The 11,419-nt window shown below is 53.1% G+C and overlaps 2 non-coding genes across 2 annotated transcripts; one reads left to right on the plus strand and one right to left on the minus strand.

Moving 5' to 3' along the window:
• Window positions 1-8,110: 8,110 nt before the first annotated feature.
• Trnap-ugg lies at window positions 8,111-8,182 on the plus strand. Its single transcript has one exon. It is a non-coding gene; the product is annotated as a tRNA-Pro (tRNA).
• Window positions 8,183-8,376: 194 nt separating this feature from the next.
• On the minus strand, window positions 8,377-8,448 carry Trnap-agg. Its single transcript has one exon. It is a non-coding gene; the product is annotated as a tRNA-Pro (tRNA).
• Window positions 8,449-11,419: the final 2,971 nt, after the last annotated feature.

An 11,419-nucleotide genomic window follows, 5' to 3' on the forward strand; every position in this document is an offset into this window, starting at 1 on the left:
CTTGCTCACCCAGTAAATTCAGGTTGTTGACTGACAGGCTGAGAAGGCTCCTGGGTCAGAAGTAGAAGGTGGCAGGGAGGATGCCGGAAGGCTTGTTGGTTTTGGCTTCTGGGCAGATGTTGACATTGTTCTTAGGACTGGTTCAGGGTTTGACGGCACACCCTCAGCCCCCAGCTCACACCTCAGGGCCTCTGCATGCACCATTTCCTCTAGCTGGACTCTTCTAAAATGTCTCCAGGCTGTAGATCCTACTTATCCTTCAAAACCCAAACAGTGTCACCTCTGCCATGGGGCTGGCACTGAGCTTCAGTGTTGGCTGCAACAGGATCTCCATTTGGGAGTACTAAGTGAGTCTGGCCTGTGGCCCTGTGGCAGCCCCCTGGCTAAGGAATCCCTTGCCTGTGCCCCTTTAGCCCCTGCTTCTTCATTGGGTACCTTTCTCCTCATGTGGGGTATTTCGATCCTGCTACTGTCTTAACGCTTGAGACAGGAGCCTACAAAGTCCAGCTCAAGAAGCCAAGGCAATTCTAAAAACAGCTTTCTAAAGAGATAATTTACATTCCATGTCATTTTCCTATTTAGAGTTACAATCAATAGAGCTCTTGGTATATTGCATTTTTATTGGTTTTAAATTCTGGTAAATTATCTACCATATAAAATTCAGCCTTTTAATTATATTTTACATTTATCGATTAGTATATATAAATTATATGGAATGAAAGATTTTATCCTGCCACTTTTAACCACGTTTTAGAGTAGAGTAATTCCTTTGTGTGTGTGCAAGTGCATGTGTGCATGCGTGTGTGTGTGTGTGTGTGTGTGTGTGTGAATGTGTGCATGTGTGCATGTGAGTGTGCATATATATGTGCCACAGTATATTCGGGGACAATTTTCAAGAGTGGTTCTCCTTTCTACCATGTGAGATCCAGGGATGGAACTCGGTTGTCAGGCTTGGTACCAAGTATCCACTGAGCCCTCATGTCAAGTGCAGAATTCAGTCCCAGTAGCTGCATTCATGATGCTGTGCAGTAATGGCCCATCTTAGTCATCATCCTATTGCTGTGAAGAGACACCATGACCAAGGCAAATCTTATAAAGGAAAGCTTTTAACTGAGGGGTGGCTTACAGCTTTGGAGGTTAGTCCATTCCCATCACGGTGGGGAGCACAGCAGTGTGCGGGTAGACATGGTGCTGAAGCAGTAGCTGACGCCATGCACGACAGCTGAGAGTGACATAAACTCTAACAGCCCAGCTCAAGGAGTTTCAGAGGGCAAGTGGCCTGGAGACCATATTTGTGATATTTTGGCAAAGAATGTGGCTACTTTTTGCCTTTGCCAAGAAAAAGAAGAAGAAGAAGAAGAAGAAGAAGAAGAAGAAGAAGAAGAAGAAGAAGAAGAAGAAGAAGAAGAAGAAGAAGAAGAAGAAGATGCCCGAGGTGAAACTGAAGAGTTTTGCCTTTAGGATGTCTCCTCACAACGATAGAACAATGAGAAATGCACAGTCTAAGGCTCCAGTTTCAGCCAAACCTGTCTCTGTCCTGTGCTTTCACTCAATAGCAGTATGATCCTCCCTCCCCGGTCCCATTTGTCCATCTAGAAATAGGGCTGCTTCAGACAGCCAATGGAAGGAAAGGTGCAGATAAAGGCACTCATTGCTAAGCCTGATGACCATGAGAGACACTGCAGAAGGAGAGAATGAACTCCCAAAAGTTGTCTTTTGACTGCCACAAGCCCAGCATGTACACACATACAACATTAAAAAGAGAAATGACAACAGAGGAAAGAAAATCTATGGGAAATTGATTATCAGAAACAACATAAAGGGTTATTATAGTCAGGTATCTCATGGAATTGAATGATCAAGTCATCGAGAAGTTGAATTGGTGGGGTAGTGGAGGTGACTAGCCTCTCAGTGAGGCGTGCACCTTGTGCATCCCTGCCACAAGGATGAACCCAGTGTGGCCAGTGTGAGTCCAGGACTTTGCACCTCTGTGTGTGACATGTGACATGATTCGAATGGAATGTCCCTCATAGGGTCTGGCATTTGACTCCTTGGTCCCCAGTTAGTGACACTGTTTGGGAGAAGCTCAGGGGTGGCTAGGCAGAGGAAGTACATCGCTCTGAGTAGACATTGAGAGTGTAAGGGCTCTTGTCATTTCAAACTCATGCTCTCTGTTTCCTGTTGGTGGTATGAGATGGGAAACCCTGCCCTTCCAGCACCTTTCAGTTTTCATCGCCAGCTGCCTGCCTGCTCCGTGCCTGCCAGCTCCGTGCCTGCCTGCTCCGTGCCTGCCTGCTCCGTGCCTGCCTGCTCCGTGCCTGCCTGCTCCGTGCCTGCCTGCTCTGTGCCTGCCTGCTCCGTGCATGCCTGCTCTGTGCCTGCCTGCTCTGTGCCTGCCTCCTTCGTGCCTGCCTGCTCCGTGCATGCCTGCTCCATACCTGCCTGCTCCGTCCATGCCTGCTCTGTGCTGTGCTTCCTGCTGTGATGGTGATGGATCCTTAGCCCCTCTAGAACTATCTGCTAAAGCAAACCCTTCCTTCCATGAGTTGCTATGGTCACGGTGTTTTATCACAGCAACAGAACGCAGTACAGTGTCCTGGCATGTTGGAATGTCTGTGGATGCCACCTGCTTTGTGGGGTTGTTCTGTGGCTTCCACAGATGAGCGCCTGTAAAAGGTCAGTACAGGGCCTGGTGCTCAGGAAGGTCTCTAGAAGTACCTAAGCCATCTTAAAGGACGAGAGGTGATGGTCAAAGGCTAAGACTCCAGTCAGCTGTCTGGCTCTTGACTGGTCCCTGCCTCCTCCATCAAAGCACTAGGATGGCTAAAAAGTGCCAAGTGGCAATATGGTCCACTCAGAGGTTAGCTCTATGGACACAGGTCAGCCTTGCTTCTTCCCCTCAGGACCTCATCATTACTACCATAGGACAGGACCCCCAAATTCACCAGCTTCCCATCCTCCCTTTAGCCTTTCCCAGATCTGTCCCAGAAAGACTTCTTACTGGTCATCCCTGACCTAGCAGCTCCTCCCTCCCCTTCTGCCCATCCTCACTCAAGTCCTGGGGACTTTTGGCTTCTCTCCCTTTCCCCAGGAGACAAATTCAAATGGCTTCTTCTCCCCACTTTGCATGCTGCTGCCTCTCCTCATGCTAACATCCAAAAGATACAATCTCATCCTCCATTGCTCCATCTGCAGAATCCTGTAAAGAAAGCTTTAAAATTACCACCCCTACTCCACACACGTATGGAATCCTATCCGAGAGATTTGATTTCTCAGAATTTTATAATTTGGAATTTTTATCCTTGGGAATGTTGACATTTAGGATGGTATCGTTGGAGAAGATAGCATCAGCCAGTCTGCTGCCCCTCCCCCAGCTGAGCCTTAAGTCCAGCTCCCCACTCTCTCCCTCTAGGGCCCTGGTGCCCAATCTGCAGCTATTCTCAGACTCTCTTCTGGGTCCCTCCATACTCTTGGATCATCAGCTGGTTCTTCTGCCCAGAATGGCTACTCACTCCGCCCATGACTGCTCTCACATCTCCTTCTCCCAGTAGCACCAGCAGCCAGGCCAGCCGTCTTGTGGGTGTCTTGTCCAGTTTGGCTGTTAGGTGTGGCTTGAAACCTGGGTCACTCAGACCCACACTCGACTCTCTTGGCCTTCATGGTATGTGCCTCCTCATCCTGCATCCCTTGAAGGATAGGCTCTAGCCTCCACACCAAGAGAACTCCTGTCTCCTGAAGGATTTGCTTCTCTCAGTCACCCCTCAGACTAGGAGATGGAACTATAGCATGGGGTGGAGTGGGTGGTCTTCTCCAGGGTAGAGGGGCTAGAGCACTTCCTTCTGCTTTCTGAACCCCACGAACCCTCCAGAATTGAAGATGGAATACAGGAGATAGATGCATGTTCCAGACACATGAAGACTCCTGGCCTAAGTTTCCTCTGAACAGTGAGGGGCTGGCCTTCTAGAGTTATCTAAGAGCTTCTGTGGGTTTTCTTCTTTATTTAGAATGTCACCTGAATTGGGAATACCAGCCCTCCCTCTGAGGCCAGATACAGATTGCTATCCAGGAGCTGAGACAAGCTGGGGAGGTACAAGGCAGAGACTGGTGCCCATGGCTACACACACTGTAGTGTGTCCCCAGCCTGCTGCCCAACAGCACCCATGACCTGAGCATATTCCATTGGCTACCTGGTAGGCAGGAGTCTGTTTTATCATCAGGAACACCAGACCCCAAGGCCTGCCAGATTCATATACCCAGATGAAGCTAATGCGGAACCTAAGGCATGTCACAGTTTCATGTCTGTGTCACAGCCTGGCCCTGATGGGATAGTCATGGGGTTCCAACCCTCCTGGGTGTCATCGGCTGCTCTTAAGGCAGTAGTCTGTCCTGGGCCACCGGCTGAGCAGCCCGTGACATCCAGATGGCTCCCTAAGACCCATTCCTGATGCCCGAATCCCACCAATAGAACCCTTACATTTGGGTACAGCCTGTGTCCCAGGCCCTTGTGTCTAGCACAGGTCCATTTCCCACACCTGTGTGTGCCCTTCCAAGTCCCTCCCCTAAGCCCCTTAAGGATATGGTTGGTCCTGAAGGAGAAAGCCAGGAGAGGTGGGCTCAGCCCCCTGGTGGGAACCTCTTCCCCCTATCTAGGCCACCCTACCAGCGGAAGTCCAAGGAGGCAGCGGATCACTGGTGCGAAGGCTACCCATTTCCTCTGGCCTGGAGACAGGCTGAGCCACACAGCACCATTGTTGGCTGCCCTTATCTGGGGAAGTTCTGCCTGCCACATCCGGAAGAGGCAGCTAGGCCCCCACAGCCCTGGCCTCACCTTTCTTTGCCTCTTGGAAACAGAAGAGATCCACAGGGTTCAGATTACATGCTGGAGGCTCTGAGGAGCCAAGGATAGCAGAGTAGAACGGGACCCTCTTGTGGGCTTCAGAAGGGCCGTCCTTAGGAGGAATCAAGGAGAAACTGGAAGGGGTGAAGCTGGAGGAAAGAGGGTAAAAAGCAGCAGATGGCGAAAGCCCAGCGGTGCCTAAGCGTGGAGTTAGGACAGGGCAAAGTAAGCCAGGGAGCCATCTTCCTTTGCTTAGAAGTTGTGTTCCAAGAACATACATGGCTCCCTACATTCATTTAGGAATTAGCATCAGCCCAGATAGACTCTCCTGGAAGTCCTCATCGACCCTCTGCCAAGGGTCAGCCCCCTGTGCTTCGACCCATACTTTACCAGAGCCTTGAACACCCTGTGTGACAGTAAGTCTGTCTTCCCCACCATAGGCTGCCTTGGTGGCAGACATCCCATGATTACAGCCCCCCCCCAACCTATACTCACCACATGCCAAGAAGTATGACCTACTGAACTTATCTGTACCCTATCTACTGCCCAGCCACATCTCCCCTGCCCAACCACACCTCTACCCTGCCCATCCCTGAGCCAGAAGACAGGGGAATGGGGTAGGACTAGTGTGCAGAGGACGCAGCTCCCTTGACCCCTGGGTGCCAGGCCCTGAGCGTAGTTCTGGGGCTGGTGGGACAGTTTTTCTGTGATGATATCACCCACCTTCCTCCCTATTCTGGTCACCTCAAGTCAGGCCACACTCATTTCATCTTCAGCCTCACTGACCCACAGTGTCATGCTAAGTCAAGAGTCCAGTGAGAGGCAGTGTGGTCTGAACTGGGCAAGGTCAGGGCAGAGACATTTCTCTTTGTTTCCCAATGACAAGGATAGCAGGGCTTGCCCACAGCCCCTTGGCAGGGGCCTATATCTAAGACCCTTTGGTCAGGCCTTCCTTGTTTTGGGGGGGTGTCAGTTGCTCCTACTCTTGCGTGGATTGGTAGACAACAGCTTGGATCTCTGTGAGGCTCCAGGCTGAACCCAGCCCCAGCCACTCCCTTCCTGGCTCCGGGAAGTCTGGAGCCCTGACTCCCAGGTCCCAGCCTGGGCCTGCCAAGGCCTCTGTCAGAGTAGACAGAGGCCCCCCACATACTAGGCTCTCATGTGCTGGAGCCAAGGAACTCTAGAAGCGAGGCAGAGCCAGGAGGAACCCTAGACCCATCTGATTATTCAGGAGAAAAACAGGTCCCAGAGAGGGCCATCGGAACAAGGACACAGAGTGGACCCGAAGGTGCTTGCTGACACCAAAGCAAAGGTTGTATGTCCACTGCCCATTGAGCTTGTAGGAATGGAGACAGAGATCACAAAGAGGGAGGGAACAAGATTTAGGGAGGAGCAAGGATCTACCCAGTCACCCAGAGACAGAGCTGGGCACAAATTCAGGTCTTTTTCACTTCCCAGCAACCTTTTCAGAGCACTTATTTTGGCACAAGAGACCCAGAGAGGCATTGACTTGTCTGCCTTGGGGCTGGTGGTGGTGGTGGAATCCTGGAGTTATGTAAAGTGTATCCATTGTCCTGGTCCAGTATGTGTGTTAGAGACCAACAACACATAAGAGGCCAAGGAGCTTGGGGTAAGCAGTCAAGGAAGCCTTCCTGCAGGAGGCAGCACTCCCAGAATTCTTTAATATTGGAACCAGAGAGAAAGGTATGCTGGGGAGGAGGTGCAGAGACCCTAGGGGTGGACAGGAGGGATGCTTGTGAGTCCCAGGAGGGAAGGCAGTACTCAAAATCCATGTGGTATGAGATAGAATGAGCTCCTGGTGTGCTAGGAATATTCCAGAGGGCAGAGCCTGGGTGCTCCTCACCCTGACTCTCAGCGCCAAGCCTGGAGTCTGCTGAGAAAGCTCTTGAACCCAGTCCCTATGATGACTGATGTGTGTCCTTTGGGGAGGTCAAGGGGCATGCCTAGGTCCTGAGTTCAGTTTCCAGGACACACTTGATGGAGGAACAGAACTCATTCCTGAAAGCTGTCCTCCACTGCCTCCCAATATTATAAAACAAAAACAAAAACAAACAAACAAAAGACGGTTTTAAAGATGTCTGCAAAATGCCTCAGACAGAGCCGGCTGCATGATAAGGCTCTTAGCACTGAAACATTGGTACCTTTGCTTTCTCCTCACGTGAAACTTAAAAAGTGCTTCAAAACCCACAAGGCATTGGCCCAGTCCGCCATCCCTTCTCAAGTGTTCAGACAAGAATGTGCATAAAACCAAGGCCTTGCTGGGACAGGCTGGGTAATGTCATTTTCAGAGGCAGGCCCGAGCACTAGAGCCAGGAGTTTATTAGGGAGTTGGAGAGTGACTCAGGGACGGATCAATGTGGAGAATTGCTCTCCTCTTTGTAAACTGTTCCCACAGTTTACAAATATTTCCTGAAGAGTATGTGTGAGCACAGGCATCATGTAAATATCTGCATGGAAACGCAGACATGGGGGAAACAAGGCAAGCAGCGACAGATGCTCAATTTCAAGTCCAGCTTTGCCACTTGCAGCTGTGTGATCTTGAGTAAGCCATCAAACCTCTCTGTCCCTTTACTTACCAGTAAAATGGGAGTGGCTTTTATTTTTAAACTCTGAGAGGCAGAGAGAATAGAATCCAGCACAGTTCTGTTCTGTTTGGCAATTATCCGCAAAGAACTTCTACTTCAGAGACTGGAGCAGTGTAAAGAGAACAGAGGACTCCAGGGAAGATGGTGGGCCAGGAGGAAGGACGCGTGTATCTCCGGGAGACTAAGGCTAAAGAAACGAACAAGGAGACCAGGTCTCCGGTCCCGCCCTCGGCAGCGCGGCCACCTGCGATACTGTCAATCCTCTCTGGGTTGCGGGGCTGCGGCCACCCTCCCAGGGCTCTCTCGGTGCTTCGCTTGACCCTCACCGAGGCCAAGACGCACGGAGCTCGATGTGGCGTGCAAGGGTGAGCGCCTGCTGTGTGCCTGGCTAGGGGCCGGACCCCGGGCAGGGAGCGTCTGGTGAGGGTCCATCTGCCGCAGGCCGAGAGCTTCAGGAGGGCAGAGAGGAAGACGTTCTCCTGGCACGAGCAGGGCACAGTGTGCCAGGGCAAACTCCCTGCCACTTACGGGCTCGAATTCGCGCGTGGCTTACGAGGGGACACACTGACTTCACGGGATTCTCTGCCTGGCGATCTGCGCAGGCGTACGCGCATGCTCATGTGCGTAGCTCCCCCTAGTAAGAATTGGTGGAACAAGCTCAGTAGCTGGCTCGTTGGTCTAGGGGTATGATTCTCGGTTTGGGTCCGAGAGGTCCCGGGTTCAAATCCCGGACGAGCCCTCTTTTCCTCAATTTCCATTCGTAATTTGCCTGCTTCCATTCGTAATTTGCCTACACTTCAGTACCAGATGGTAGAGAGGGCTAAAACTCTGAAAAGACCCTATTCTCAGTCCAAAATGAAATATTTTACTCATTGGGTGCCATCCTAACTAAAAGAATTATTTGATAAAAATATCGCCGCTTCTAAAACGACTGGGCTCGTCCGGGATTTGAACCCGGGACCTCTCGCACCCTAAGCGAGAATCATACCCCTAGACCAACGAGCCGCTGCCAATACCGCGGCTCATTTCATTTTGTAAGTGGCATAGACCGAACCCACACCTACGTGGTCATCAAAGTCTATTAGCTAGTAGCGGGAGAGCCACCTCCCGAATGTGCTTTTTTTTCCTGCCTCAAGTGAACCGGCTCGAGCCGGCCATGGAAGGCCGGGGCTCCCACACTCCGTCGCCGCGAGCTCAAGGTCTCTCGGCCGGGAGAGGGCGGCCACTGCACCGCGCTCTAGGGAGACGCAGCGGTCTGACCGTGCGACCGCAGCGAGACCGGTTTTCTTTGAGCCTCCGACTGCCCAGGGGGAGCGAGGCGCCCCGCCCCGCCCCTCAGTACGAGCCCCGCTCCGCCGCAGAGCCCCGCCCCGCCGCACGGGCCCCGCCCCGCCGTACAGGCCCCGCCCCATCCTAGTCTTTCCCTGTCCTGTCCTCCTCCGTCACCCATCCGCGTCCCGCCCAGCCCCATCTTCCCCTGTTCCTTTTCTGCCCCGCTGCGCCCCGCCACGCCTTGCCCCGTCCCTCCCGTTCCTGCACGTTCCTGTTTGTCCCTGTTTGTTCCTGCCCAGTTCTGCCTGGTTCTGCCCGGTTCTGCTCGGTTCTGCTCCGCCTCACTGTCTTCTTCCTGTACCGCCCCCCCTGCGCACCCTTCTTACGCCTTGCCAAGCCCTGTCCTATCCTCTCGGGTCCTTCTCTGTCCTTTCCCATCACACCCTGCCCTGTCCTGTCCCATTCTGCTTTGTTCTGTCCCACCCTGTCCGTCAGGCCCAGTCCAGCCCCATTCTGCCTTGTGCTTCTTTGCGCCAGGCTTCGCGCCCTAGAATCCAAGGCTGCTGTTGGTTCTGCGCAACCTGGATCCTGGACGTCAGCAGTGGGAGGCGGACTGGTCGCTAGACCCTGGCCTGAGCCAGGCCAGATAGGCAGACTCCTGGTGTAGCTGGCACAGTATGGACCGGACTCACCGAGAAAAGCAGCCTCGATGAGCCCTTCCACCGCGCAAACACCCCCAGGAAGTGGAGCTAGTGTGGGGGCTGCTCCAGTGAAATGAGCTGCATCTCTCCGGCCTGGAGAGCTGGCCCCCATTGTCAGGTCACCAGAGAAACAGGCAATTCTAGCCAATTTCAGTTACTGTGGTCCCTTCGGTGAGCTTGAACACGCGCAAGTGTTCACGCACACATCCAGATATCAAGGCGAAACCGAGGCAGCAAAACCTGGCCCGGAGGAGAAGGGAGAATTTTCCTCAGTGACTCCCAAACTCCTTATAGCTGTGTAGGGTGTCTTTGAAGAGTGGCTACAGCCTCCCACTTCAGGTCTGAGGATGTAAGACAGAAATACCTCGAGTCGACCGAAAGCATTTGTAAGCATCTTTCAGTCCACCGTGTGTTGTCACTGGCGCCTGCTTGGTCCAGCCCTGGGCTGGGCTCCGGGGACATCGATGAGTCAGGTCTACATGCTGAACCCTGTGCCCAGTGGTGGCCACTCTGGCTGTACCTGCCGACTTGCCCAGAGTTGTGGGCTGTTCTTTGAGAGAACTCAGTCGGGACCTTGGTGAGCTGTGGTTCCTGCTCTGTGGCCTGGACGTAGACATAGAACCTTTCATCCTCTGCTCAGTACCTCCTGTCCCCAGACAAGCCTTCCTCATGAACAGTGTGTGCACTCCACTGGCTTCCTGTAGGGGCCTACCTCTCCCTGGGGCTAGCCCCCCAGCTGCTGCTTGCCACACCGGGTGACACCCACCCAACCCCCAATACTCTCCCACCCCTTTAGGGCTCAACAGGCGGCCACACTCCACCTCCACCACTTAGATGGTAGCTCCAGACCTGGCCTTGTCCTCCAGGCTGCCCCAGCTTCCTAGAATTTCCTAGTCTTGCCATTTCTGTTCTCTCTCCCCAGGTAACTGTTCTCCAGCTAACCCCCAGCCTTCCTGAATTGTCTCTCCCTGTTGCCTGTGTCTCCTCCACCTTAGGGGGCTTCTCCCTAAGGAAGAACATTGGCCATGTCAGTACAGGGCCAGGTGTGGATGACCTGTGGGGTGTTTGTTGAATGAGTGGTGTGGTATTTCTGCCCTTCTCTAAAAGCCGGAGTCAAAAGAATACATCATAACAGCTCGCAGCTGAGGTGAGTCAGTGGTTCAAGGCTTGTTTGCTGTCTCCATTGGCACAAAATGCCCGTCAGCCAAGAGACGTCTCAGGGAGGTGGTGTGATAATGTTCTGGCCCCTCTGCCAGAACTGGGACCCTTAAAGATTACCTTACTAGGCAGAAGGGTGTCAGGGCAAGAGCAGCCGGGAGGTGGCTGTTCACCCAGAAGTGCCCTGGCTCATGGGGGCTCTGGAATGTTTCAGATGGCCAGTGTGGGAGGGAGAGGGGGTTGGGAGGGAAGGACAAGGGGTAGCAGAGCTGAGTGGTCTCTGAATGCTTCCCCAGTGGAGTGTCCTGCAGGAGATGAGAATAAAAGGGTAGTGTGCCCCCTCTGGAGCCAGAAGGTAGAGAGGGGAGCCGTTTGCCAGAAGGACAGGACTTCGCTCCTGGCAAATATGGGCTGCTGACAGGCTCTCTGAGTGATGTAAACATCCAGGCTCTTCAAGCCTTCCTACTCCACTCTGGGGAGGCCTGGAGACTTCACAGATGCAGAGCTGTGATTGATACCATGCGCTTGACAGCGGCTGGAGAAGTGCATGAACCGGATCAAGCAGGGGATCTTGGAGATTCTTGGCCCAGGAGCAGAAGTGAAGGGGCAGGGAGAGGGGGAAGAAGAGAGAGGGCAGCTTTCCTCACAGGCCCCTCATTCATATGGTTCCTTAGTACCCAGCCCCACCATGGCATGCGGGGGAGATGGACTCAGAGGCAGGGCTAGCAGATTCCTAAGGGGCTGAGGCTTTGGCTCCAAAGAAGAAAAGCTGGGGAGAGGATTGCTGGGAAGTGTAGGGAGCCGGGTGCTGAGAGGAGGTGTGGAGGACAGGAGAGAAGGGAGCC

This window comes from Mastomys coucha, unplaced genomic scaffold (assembly GCF_008632895.1).
Source record: "Mastomys coucha isolate ucsf_1 unplaced genomic scaffold, UCSF_Mcou_1 pScaffold21, whole genome shotgun sequence".
In the NCBI taxonomy this organism is placed as follows: Eukaryota; Metazoa; Chordata; class Mammalia; order Rodentia; family Muridae; genus Mastomys; species Mastomys coucha.